This window comes from Parus major, chromosome Z, assembly GCF_001522545.3.
Source record: "Parus major isolate Abel chromosome Z, Parus_major1.1, whole genome shotgun sequence".
Classification (NCBI taxonomy): domain Eukaryota; kingdom Metazoa; phylum Chordata; class Aves; order Passeriformes; family Paridae; genus Parus; species Parus major.
In genome coordinates this window covers 56,919,607-56,932,976 of record NC_031799.1, presented here as the reverse complement: position 1 = coordinate 56,932,976, position 13,370 = coordinate 56,919,607, and the positions used below count along the sequence as shown (strand labels likewise).

General features: G+C 39.6%; 1 long non-coding RNA gene across 2 annotated transcripts in view; it reads left to right on the top strand.

The window, feature by feature from the left end:
• The first annotated feature begins 12,403 nt into the window (after window positions 1–12,403).
• LOC107216260 overlaps window positions 12,404–13,370 on the top strand; it is a 42,428-nt gene continuing 41,461 nt past the window's right edge. For both annotated transcript variants that reach the window (XR_001525448.2, XR_004495532.1), the window contains exon 1: window positions 12,404–12,967. This is a non-coding gene — a long non-coding RNA (uncharacterized LOC107216260). The remainder of the gene's footprint in view (window positions 12,968–13,370) is intronic.

Genomic DNA, 13,370 nt, shown 5'->3' with positions numbered 1-13,370 from the left:
CCAGTAGAAAAATTTAAAAGTGGAAACAGATGGGCAACAGGGCAAGGAAAGGGACCACTTGTTACTGATCTGATAGTCTGCTGCCATTCCCACAAAACCGTGCCTGTAGCAATACCTTTTGGCAACTCATGACACCAGTTCTGTGGCTCCCAGCATAGCCCCAGGAAGGTGACACTGTAATAAGAACCTGACAAATACTCTGTGTCCATGAATTTGCAGATGTGTTTGAAGACAATGATCTCTTCTTACATATTTAGCCAATAAGAAGCATGAAGTGACATAGACTTTTTTTTCCTTTGTGTTGCTATTCCTGCATAGCTACCTTAGGAGGATCTGCATAGCCATTATTGATTCCTATCTGCAGTAGACATAAATTTTAAAATGTTTGAATTTACCAAAAAAATGAAAATAGATCAGATGAACATTAGTTTTAATCATCTGTTGGAAACCTTCAATGTCAGGTAAAGGTTGTGGTAACAGGGGTTGAAAACTATATAATTAGTAAGTAACTCACAGCCAAACAGAGGTCAGCCACTACATTTTTGTTCTTTTTATTCTTTTCTATTCATGTTTTTTGCTTTTTTTGAGATATCAGAGTTTTGTCCCTTATAAAGCAGAAAATGAAAGTGGAGCACTTTTTAGATCCTGGCTGTTGGCAGAACTAAATATCAAGCTGTTTTCAGTGAAAATGAATGGGCTATCAGAATATATAAAGTACAGTCACTTGCAGTGAAGAAAAACTTTACATGCGTAATGAAATATCAAATATGCAAGGTGCTGGAGATGGCTGGAGTGAAATAGCTCACAGTGGAGGCACAGTGATGCAGTGAGTCTGGAATACATGATTCAGAAAAAAATCCCCACACAAACATACGTAGAGTGTTCACCTAGTACACTATCCTTGCTAGAATGGACTGCTAGCCTGCACATCACAGTGGCCCTTAGCCAGATAATCCCGTCAGGACCTGAAATATATTTGGTTTGAAAAAAACAGTGCTGTGGGGCACTGTAGAGAAAGTGAGGGACATGTACGTGATTTCTCCTCAAACAAGCTCTTGTACCAGGCTGAGCCATGCTTCAGGCACTGGCAAGGAAATGCTGTAAGTCATACAATGCGATTTTTTTCCCCTTCATGAAGTCTTTAAGAAAGAGTAATTGTGATAATCACATATCTGAGAGAAAATAGTCTTCATGAGAAAGGTGAGAGGCTTGACTATATGTTACAGAACTTTCTGGCAGATTGAGAAAAAAATAGGCAGCGCAGTATGTTTCATAGTTACAGACTGTTAATAGGAGAATTTGCAAGGATAATTCATCAGCAGACAGCCTGGGATAATTAGATTAGTTTAGCTATGCATGGCCCACAATCTAAAGGTTGGGGTAGATTTCAAGTGGTTTTAGTGCTGGTAAGAGTAGTATGCTCACAAATCCAGCTGCCAGACTGGTGGTTTTTGGTGTAGGCTGTTCTGTAGAATTGCTAAAAATTACATCCACAGGTTTTCACTTCTTCCTGTGTTCAATGGGTAGTAATCACTTCCCACATAAATCTTCACAGGATACTTCTGAGCTCCACACAGATGAGTTACACTCAGAGCCAAGGCAGCATAAAAGATTGTTTAAAGCCACTGTTGCCACTACCACTGCCATTCCCCTCCTTGCCTTCTGGCTGAGGAGTCACTTCAGTACCCAAGGGATGGGGAACTAAAAATGAGCAGTTAGATGCCAGGACTTTTCTCTTGTCAGTGGGTACACTTCTGTAAATCAATAAATACATGTTGTCAGTGCCACATGAATAAAAAAAATAGTAGCTATTACTCAAGGCAGAGAAAATACAGATGTGCACCCTTTACAGATACTCAGCTGAAGCTGTGTTGAGAGAGGTATTAAACCCCTGAGCATGCAATAGTCCATTTGGAAGCATATTCTAGATTGGTACATGATAACGCTGGAAAACATCCCTCAAATTCAACATTCCCCGTGGAAACTATTTCACTGAGCAATTCCATCATTAAGCAAAATATTATATGCTCTGACAGAACTTCTTACGCAATTTTCTCCATTTCCAAGCAAAGCTAATTTTTCTTTTTTTTTTCCCTGTGTCATTTTATTTATTGGTGAACTCCAGTAGGACTATACACTGTCTCTCCCTCTGACATCTCTCAAGAACTATTTCCAGTATACTTTCTTTTAGGGAGAACAAATCTGGATCCTGACCATTCCTGCTAGTCAGCTTACAAAGTCAGAGCATTCCACTCTGCTGAGAACTTTTAGTATCCCAACTGTATCCTGCAATGCTGAGGATAATAAAAGTTTATGGCAAGATACCATGAGTTATCTGACCTTGGTGTGCCTAAGAGGAATTGTCATAGCTTTTTGTTTAGTTTTGGGTTTTTGTTGTTGTTGTTGTTTTGGTTTGGGGTTTTTTTTTCTGCCTCTGTTGATGTTTCCAGGTTTTTGTTTGCAAACTGGTAGGGTTTTGTTACAGCAATGCACAGAGCACTCAAATGAGTACCATTTGCTAGGACTCAGGGACATGAGCCAAGGCACACTTCTGCTCTGACAATGCTGATGTAATGTGATTTGAAGAGTTCCCCCACTTGGAGAGCTGTTCTGCAGTGAGATACATGGCTTTAGCATGATTTTTATGTTGGAGACCTCTATAGACACATCAGCACATACACACTAGCATTTCACTACTTCTTCAAAAACAAGCTATCCTTCAAACATTCTGCTTTTCTGCCCTTGGCACTAGATGTTGCTATGCAGTAAAGGTCACTTTGTGTCACTTCTCAAAGCCAGATGAATGTCCCAGAAGGACTTTCCCAATGTACCCATGTCCCAGGTGGCAAAGAGCTGACATGCTGTCTATTCCATTGCTTAGCTGAGGGCTCTGGGCCCACAACTTGGGATCGAAGCTTGTTCCAAAATAAGAGGCCACATATGTGGGAATGGCTGGCTTTGATGAGGATCTGTGACAGTGAGTTCCCACCACAGGGAATATAGCTTACCTGCAGATCAGCATCTGTGGTTCTGCCTTCCATCCTTCCCTCAGCCTCCTTCTGCGTGCAATCAGAGTGATGTGAGTATCTGACTGCCAGATTATGCTTCACTTCACAACTGCTCTGATTGTGTTTGCACTTACACAGGTTCCTGCAAGGATGAAGGGACAGGCATTGTCCACAGCAATGAAGTCAAAATGAAATGCTGGGTCTTTCAAATCTGACTATTATGTGTCATATCTCAGCTTACTCCCAGGAATAAGCAAATGAGAAGTGACCAAAATGTATTGTGACCCTTTCATTTCATACAGCTTGGCTTTTATCCGATGAGATTACACTTGGGTGGATGAAGAAGCGAATTCTGGGCCAACTGCAGGAAATAAGAGTGGCTTCGTGGCTGTGAAGACACTCCTTCAGACTGAGCCTGTGCCTGCTAGCTCAGTCTTTTCACATGTTGGGTTTGGATTAGGATTTGACACCTCTTGGTGTCAAATTCTAACCCAAATGCCAAATCCTGTAACCAGGTACATGCATAGGTAACTTGACATGGTTGAGTAGGTCTCCCATAAAACAAATGTTTGTGGTCCCAGATTCCAAGGTACTGAGGAATAGAAAACACAGTCCTCATGCAAATACTGATTGGTAGCCTCAGGACACATTCCTGTGGGAACCTGCTGATATGTATGTGTGGTCTGGTTTTAAGCACTTCCTAAAATTACCTTAACTATCATACCTTGACTAACAGCTCTATCTTATCTCTCTTAAAAGTATGTCTTCAAAATGTTGTTTTTCTTTTGCTATGTCTGGTTTGCCAGAAAGGTTGAAATGCTCTTTGTAAAGGTCACAGAAGAGCAAGGAAATGAAAAGAAAGATCACTGCTAGGACCACATTCAGAAATTAGAGGAAAAAACAAAAGCAAGGGAATTTACAGGTGCTTGTGCAACCCCGTTGCAACTCCTGAGACTTAATTCACAGGAATTAATATCAATCCAAAATATAAAAATCAGATTCTTCCAAAAAATCAAATTCTTCAAAGAATGTTTTTCATTAATAATAGCAAAGCTTCAGACATTTCAATCATAGCATGCTTTTTAGTGAGTCAGGCCATGTCTCCCTCCCTAAGCCCTTTTTCTGAGTTAGGCCCCATCTGACTAAAAAATGTTTCATGAAACACTGTATCCAGTAGAAAATGCAATATGAATTTGTACAGAATGACTAAACATCAGACCTATGCCTGAGATGTCTAAGCATTTCTTCTGATGTGTGTAAAACTTTCTATGCGATGCACCTGAGATGGCAGCTGCTCTCAGGGTTCACCAAAAAGTGTAAACAGTAAATGCCATTTTCTCTTATGCTCCAGTCCTGTGGACATTTTCATTCCTCGTCTTCCATCTGCTGGGTGTTGACTGGGAGCCATGAAAAGTGTCTGTACAACTCCCCATGCTGTCCTGGCTTGGGACAGCCCTGCACACAGATGCTTGTGGTGACATGACTGCTGGGTGTCCAGAGATGGACAATGATATTTAAGTGTACCAGATTGTCATAAAAGAACAAAACCAAAACAACAAAAAAAGACAGAAAAGATAGAAAGACAGACTGCTACACTGTCCTTTTTGTCAAGTATTTACCTGGAGTTTCAGAATGCACCCTTACCCACAGTATCTGTGCATATACCTAGATAGTGGCAGTAATCTCTGTCCTTATAAACCTCTCTCTGCATTGTACTCACCTACCTTTCAATGTATTTTACATTATTTTACAAAATACATTACTTTACAAAACCGGCCTGCTTCTTAAAGTAGTAATTAAATTGAAATACCTTTCATTACAGGCATTAAGGATTATTGGGAAGTAAAATCTTGTACTTTACTTGAAATAGAAGTGTTCATTATTACTGTTCTACTAGTATTAGTAGATTGATACATTTCATGCATTTGCATTAGTAATCCCAGTAGGTATAATTAAAAAGGTGATTTAAAGCAGTAATCATTTTCATTTGAAGTTGCTGAGCAAAAGCCAGTTGTCTAAAAGCCACAGATGGGTCAGTATTACAAATTTAGTGCGTTGCTTGCAGAACTGCTCCAGAAAACTGCATAGTCTGAAAGTATTAATGACGTAGCCAGAAACCAGGCAGTAAACACTTTTGGTGCTTGTTGAATTAGGGCACTGAACTGCTGTTATCTTCATAATTGCCTAAATTGTTAACAGATCAGAGGTTAGTGGTGTTTATAATTTGAATACAATACAATACAAAGATAAATATAAAAACATTAACAGAAAAAAGTCTCAACTGTCTTTTGGGAAACAAAAATAAATAGATGCAGAAAAATATATAATATGGGTACAGAAATTAATCAGATAATATGTTAAATTGGTCCTACAGAATGAATGTTCACGTTTTGAAAGTTTTATGCAAAATCTGGAAAAGTACTGGTCTCTTGACTCTTGAGGAAAATTGTAAAAGTTTGATTTCTAAATACATTGTAATGTTCTGTGTGTGGACAAGTAAGATGTAACACCTGGATTACAATGTGAATCAGAAAGAGAAACATTAAATCTGCTGTCCAAGCTGTCTTTTTCTTTAGTCCTAAGGGCATTTTCATTTTTATAGCTTTTCATCAGTGTATTAAAGGTGTTCAAGAAATTTATCTTCCAGAAAGATGTTAGCACCCTTTCACAATACCAAGACAAAATCAATATGTTGTTATAATGTCTGCTCTAAAGTGCATCAAACATCACAGTGCTTGAACAATAATTTGAAGAGCTCAAATTATATAAATAAATATGCAGACCTCTGTTTTCCAGCTTTTCTTTTTACTCTTTCTGTTTGAAGTTGTGCTATCATAAATTTAAACATACAGTAAAATGTTGGATGCATTAAATGAGTCAACACCAGAAGTTATTGTCCCAATGAACATGATATTAGGGTCACAGGAGGCACTTCATAGGAGAAGACAAAACCTGCCTTCTGCTCTTATGTCAGTGGCAGTGGATGAGCTCCTGAGGGCAGCCTGGGAAGGAAACAAGAAAGGCAAAGGCTGCTGGTAAACCACAGCCACAGCTCACAGGGGAATAACTCCCTGCAGCAGGGTGCCCACCATCACCTGGAAGCTCACACTGGGACAAACCCAGAGGCTGCCTCCAGAGGCTGCTGAAGGGCTGAAGTGTTGTAGTTCTGGTGGAAATCTGCTCTTGGGATCGTGACCACCTGGAGACACACGGCTGTCCCAAAATAGCTTCCAATGCCGATGAACAGAGTGCACACCTCCTAAGTGCACATGTTTTCCAGGGTTCCCCTCTCAGGCATATGACAGATATTTGCAGAAAAGGACTTCATTGTTGCTTTCTGCATCATATAGCTCTTGCTATGAATGATATCTTCTAAATTTAGATTTTTGATTTCTTTTAGAGCAAAAGATTTAGCTTTTACCTTAACTGCTTGTTTTTTTTAATTTTGCTTTGCCAACAGAGGCCCAGCCTGTTAGTTTTTAGAGGAAAGACCTGGTTCTCCTAAATAAAATATAAATTTCTTATGGCAAATAAAAAGGGTCATTAGTTTAACATGGATAATTTTTATTTCTTTTGATTGAGTGCAGTTCACAGAAGCCATAAAATTATTTATGAAGTAAATAATTAATTCAATCTTTCTGCTGGCTTAGGAGGCTGCAAATGTGCCAAGTATCTACCTCCAGCTTGACCAAGCATATATTCAGGGTTTTAATTTTGGGGTATATATTCAACTTCTCTTGTCAACCAGCATTTTCTGCCTGCGATGGGAAAACTCTGATTTAATCAGCACCTTTTCTGGCTGGTGATCTCCTGTTGACTTTTAAACAGTTGATCTGGTAGATTCAGCTAGAAACTGTGCAATAAATGGCCCTTCTACCTACAGGAGTGCATCTGCAGCAGAATGTGCTACAGACAAGCACAGATCTGCCAGGAATCCTATTTAAAGGCCCAGCTGCTGAAGCCTGAAGTGCTACACTAATTTTACTTTCTGGTTAGTTATAGCTAGTTTAATGTTCTGGGGAATGAATAGACAGCTGCCACAAAGAGAGTTGGTGATTATATAGGCAAATGCCATATCCATGAGACAAAATGAGCTATTTAAGTGGTGCTTCGAATGTTGTGACATGGGAGAATATACAGGAAGGCCTGATCCAATACCCTCTGGGTTCAGGGATGGTACTTTCATGGCTTTACTGAAACAGAACCTTGGGTGCAAATAATAGCTGGGAAGTGTTTGAAAATGTTACTTTGACAAACAACAGTAGTAATATAATACCTCTTTTTTTCTCATAGAAGGCTTTCCTTGATACAATTATGACTTCCCTGCTCACTAGTAGCTATGATTTTGCATATTCTGTGCAAATAAACTCATGGGGCCTTACTGTAAATATGTATATGAGCTTTAGACCTGCCTGCACAAAGACTAAGCCTGAGCAAAAACAAGGTTTTGTAAAACCACTTGAAATGAAAGATATCTGCAAATGCAAATGAATATTATTATGGTGATTTCTTTCCTGATCATGCATGATACCTTTCATCTTAGGAAATTTCACTTCTTTATAAAAAGTGTGTAGATATCCCATTTACCAGAATAGGCAAAGACAACATAAATATAAATGAAGTTTACCTTCAGATACCTCGACCTAAATGCAAAGCAGCATGCAGTTCTGTCCTGTTTTTATTGGGAGGGCACTTTAAAATGAACCTGAAAACACCTGTGGATAATTCTGCAATTGCTAGGAGTGTAACCACATTGGAACTTTAGTCCTGCAACATTTCTGAATGTTGATACTTTGGAAGGGCATTTCCCTGACATAGCTTTGAAATGACACACAGGTAAGCTAAGAATGCTACAGACATGGTCTTACCTGTTAGAGCTGCCCGTGAGACTCCAGACTGTGCTGTAATATCTCTCTGATAATGAAAGATCACCATCTTACTATTTAAAATAGAAGACATGGAATGGAAACATGTTGTGTTTCCAATACACCTTTAATACCATGAAAGCACTGTGAAATTACTGCCTGCCATGGAAAATGTCACTGAGGTAGGAAGAAGTCATCAGTTCTGAAATTTCCTGCGTCATCAGTTTCTGACATGGTGGTGGCTTGCTGTGCCCAGGGGCTGTGACTGTGTGGCTGGCAGAGGGCTGGCAGTGCACAGTTTGCCTCTGAGAGCCCACAGGAGCTCATTTGCCTTATGCCCATGAGAGCAAGTTGGCACATACTGCCCTGAAATTTTGCCTATACCTGTTCTGAACAGGCTTACAGCACCACTGAGAACATTTGACAGGCATACCCAGGGTGGCTATATATTTACTCATTGCTAGATATATTTATTTTGCACACAAAAAGGGAGAAAGTAATTTTCCAAAAAGGAAAACATCCTTGGGCAATGGGGAGACCATGGACATTTGCCACGAGAGAAAATCCAAGGCACATATTTAGTTTTTGTGTGTTTTCTTACATCTCTGTCCAGAAAGAGGGCTTTTACTAAAACAGTGTAGGAGTTGCTGAGTGTGGCTTGAGCCAGATTGAAATGCTGATGGTCTCATCTGGCAAAAGGAATGTTGGTTAGCAGTCTCACAGAAAGGGTCTTGCAGTAAATTGCACACCACAGAGCTGTAGACTTTGACAGTAAAATACATAACAGGCAAATGAGGTTGATTGCTGGGGGTGAATGTATACTTTAGTAGGCCTACAAGATAAATTATCATTAGGAGTGTTGTTAGTGACACTAATTATTTTAATTTAGGATTAAAAATAATCTATGTCCTCCCTTGTTTAGTGGGATTATTACTGTTTTATAATTAAGTGTAAGAATTGTAGTTGGAGGGTGGAAAGGTGTGTAGCTGTTCTCCAATTGTCATCAGTATTGTGGGAAGTAGTAGGGCAGGAAATAATACTGGAAGAAGGATTAGGGGGATTACTATGAGGGATGGGCTTGTGAATTGGTTGAAGTTCATGGTCAGGTTCAAGGGGTTTATTTTTTTTTTTGTGGTTGTAAGGCTTTTGTTACAGGGGGTATTGTTAGGGGTGCAGGATGGGAGTTGGGATTGAATGATTAATGAAGAGGTCAGTCATGGTGTTGATAGAATGAACAAATCAGCTAGGAAAGCCCATATGGAGTGAATATGTGTGTGCAAATATGTGTTAAACATTCAGTCACTGTCAGTCCCTCTTCCATGGGCATCCAGTTTTGTATTATTTTTTTTCCAGGCTCTCAATTTTGTGGCATTACTATCATCATGTGTTATTATTGTTATCAATATGGTAGCATTACTAGGACTGTGGTATTATTATTACAGATTAATATTCCAACACCTCCTATTTTGTAAACCATAGGTGCATTTATGTTCTAAGAAAGGAATACATAGAACTAATCAGTATGATCCCTGCAGACCTGCTACTCTAAGCTTCCTCCTCTGAAGCCAAAATGGGGGGGAACCTGTAGTCCAAATGATGATGTTCTTGACTTGATTCCTGATTTTTCTCACATCAAATACTATATTATATGTGATTATACACATATTCATTTTTATTCACATAAAAGGCAGGACAGAAGAAAGTCCTGCAATTTGTCAGGTGAGAGAATGAAATAGCATTAGACTACAACGCCCAGCTTTGCAGAAAATGAGCTTTGCATCAGTACAAAAACATCAGTTTTTACATCAGTTAGAATGTTCACCCACAAACATGATTGCTGAATTTGCCTTACTCTGATCATATCACATAATTTACCAAGCTTATCTAGTGAGTGAAACAAGTGGCTGACATAAAGTGTTACCCAAGCTGAAAATGAACTGCAGCCAATTATCAGGGAACATGAGTAAATTACTGGATACCAGCTTAAAGCAAAATAAATTATCTACATTTTATTTCTTGTGTCTAAGGTCTTGTGACTTTACAGAATCCATATCAAACTCAGGAGATATGGTATTTTTTAAGCTCACAAATCATTGTGAACATAGACATAAATAAAGAAAAATGAATTCCAGAAACACATACTGCAGTGACTAAGCACTGTAGATTATGTGGTTTTTTATACTTCAAAATTCAAAAAAAAGTGTGTGTGGGAAAGGAAGTCAGAAGTGTGGATGGAATAGGCCTATACAGGTCTTTTTGAACAATCAAAAGTTACAGGTCAGTTTGATTTTCAACCTGCAATAGCGCTATTTTACTCAATTTGGTGCCATTTGATTTAGATGGCTATGATTTACTCTTCAGCTGTTTTCTCATTCACAGATGTCAATATGTGGATGAATGATCCAGTGCAATATGCAACGTTAAATTTATTTTTTTTAAAGTTTACCTCACATGTGAGTGTTTCCTTGCTGTATTTTATCCTGGGGGATTTAAAAGTCTTCAGAAGAGGGGTTGAAAAGCACCTGGGTTTCTCTGGGTTTGGAGTCATGTCCAGCCAGTCCCTTACAGAGCTTAGACAAGAACCCCAGCTTATGCCACTGCCATTGGCCTTAGGGCTTAAGACAGTCACCATCCTGAATCCTCAAAGGTCATGAGGCTTCCTGGGCTTTCTGTGCTCTCCCAAAAAAAGTCTTAAGGTTTCCTATCCAGGATACATGTTGCAAAACCCAGGAATCAAAATTATGCTGGGCCAATTTTGCTTTCTGCTCATTTTTGGGGTAGATCTCACCCCATTCACAGTGTAGAACAGACTGACAGTCTCTGTCCATTATGGATGGTAGCAGGGCCATCTGGGGATCATTTCAGCAGGTTGAAGGCTTCTGGTTAGAAGGCTTCTGTTGCTGCAGGGAGCAAGAATGATGAGGCAAAGGCAGTGATGTACTCTCTGTTCTGGGGTGCCACACTGCTGCTGTGGGTGCCACTGCTGAGCCAGGGTGGAGCAGCAACAGTGCAGAGTGGTGCCCTACATATATTTACATTTTTCATGCCAGATTTCTTATTGGGCATGAATCACTTTTTTCAATCAATTTCAGTGGTTTGGCGTACTGCGAGAAATCAAAGGTCCTCATTTCTTCCCAGGGCAGGATGCCTCTTAATATTGGTGCTGCTGTTGCAGATTCCTGTTTGGTTTATACTATAAACTGCTATATATTGGTTTATATTATAAGCTGCTCTCTTAAATGTAATGAGGATGGAAAGTTTAGAAATTCAAGAAGTCCCTAGCAAAAAAAATCCTCCTTCCTTGTTCATCAATGTATACTCAAGAAATAAATGGGACACAGTTTTGGGAAGAGAACCAGTGTTACAGACACCTGCCCTCTTTGGTGAAGAAAGCTTCTCTGCTCTCAGCAGTGCAGGCTGGTGCAGTTTTCCCTCTGCAGACCCTCTCTGAAGCAATCAATTTCACTCCAGCATTAGTCCTGTGAATGTGAACAAGTCATTGTAGTAGCACAGAATGATTTGGGTTGGAAGAGTCCTTAAAGATAATTTTCTTCAACCTAGCCATGATGGGCAGGGACTTTCCACTAGGCCAAGCTATTCCAAGTTCCATCCATCCTGTCTTTGAACAATTCCAGGCATGAGGTACTCACAGCTTTTCTGGGCAGCCTGTTCCAGTGCTCAGCTCTCTACAATACGCGTCTTAGCTCATATAGCCAACATGCAACCCAAATTCTCTACCACGATTCATAGATCTTAGAACTATAATTATGATAATTAGATATGATTTCAGATCAGATTTTCAGATAAAACAGGGCAGGAAATTTCACCTTTAACCTGATATATCTGTCCTAATACTTTTAATTGAGCTGGTTGCAATGAGCCTTTGTAAGAAAATAAGTCGAAACAAAGACCTTTAGCTGTAAGTAATCCACTTTCTCTTCTCCTTTTTAGTGGACTGGAGGGAGGCATTTTCCATCTGACTTTGACCATTGTTTAATTTAATCTGATAGGTTTTGTCTGTTTTCTGGATTAATCATTATTTGCCTCTCTGTCATTTCATATAAGACCAGGTTTGTGCAAATGGAAACTGGTGACTCAGAAGGATTGTTCTGGGACTTTCTCTTCAGATTCTGCAGAAAACATCATGACAGCTTTTCCGGAGTGTTCCCTGAAAAAAACACAGTGTACTAACTCTATGTCCCGGTCGGTGTGGCTGGGCTTGATTGCTCTGTGTGCCTCTGTATCTTTCTGCCTGCCTCTGAACCAAGCTTATTTATGTAAAGGCTACTTGTGTAAATGAAAATGCTCTTGTTCCAAAGAACACAGGCAAACAGTCAAACAGTGTATTGAGTTTCTAGCTGGCATAAACCCAAGGCCTTGGTGCTTTGTACAAAGAGTCCCCAGCTTGTGAGTGCGCAATATGATGGAAAGCAGAGACAGAGCCTGTCATCAAAAAGATTTTCCATGATTTGGAGTCTCCATTACAAGAAACACCCAAAAATGTGTATTTACAGGTATATCTATCTTTGTATTATGAATTTCTGCTGTCGATATTCTGAATAATTAACATTTGAAAACAAAGGTCTAGAGGACTAACACAGCAATAATAAACAGAGACAAGCGGTGCCCTGAAGTGTCATGAGGTAACAGAGTGGGAAACATATGCAATGAAACATCTACAATGCTCAAAAACACCATATGTTGCTTTGCCAAGAACTCTAGCTGTGCCACTTAACTGAGTATTAGTCATGGACTAGGCCACCCTCCTGGGAGGGAATTGGAGTTAATGATCCTGCCTTCAGAGGCTTCACAAAGTAGGAGCCCTCTCCAACCACAAGTTTGCAGTCTTCTTTTGCAGCAAGGACAATCATCCTTGTTAAGTCTTTTACTGTGATATAGTCAATAAAAATACATTTTGAAAGACTAGTTAAAAAGTGATTTCTAATGAAGTTCTAGAATATTAATACTCCACAAGCTTTGGGGTGTTAGTATCCCTTGATGCCTTTTGGAAACAAAGGACCTGCTCTACTGGATGGTAGATCCCTCCCAGCTCACCTTCCTACACCATGGGCAAGGACACGTCTGGGAATCCAGGTAGGAAGTTCTGCCAGTGCCCACTGACTTGGTTCATACTGATTCTTTTTCTCTGTTAGGCAGATGTTGCCACTGTAAAGTGGCTCCAAATCTGCCAGGTTGCTCAATTCTGCAAGGAATTTTGATTCTCAACACAGTTCAGAAAATGGAAGGAAGAGGCAAATCGTCTGTAAAATGGTAAAGGACTAAGCAGTGAATGCCATTGTGTCACTGTATGTTTAGCTATGATATAGCTTCATCTTGGACACTGTATTTTTTTTGAAACAGCTCAGAAAAAGTCCAAGAATTGAGAAGTTCCAGGAAAAAAAGTGCAAGATTTATGAAGATAGGGAACAACTTTCCTATGATAAAAATGTGAATAATTTAAGACTCTTCAGACTGGGAAGGGGCAGAACTCAACTAT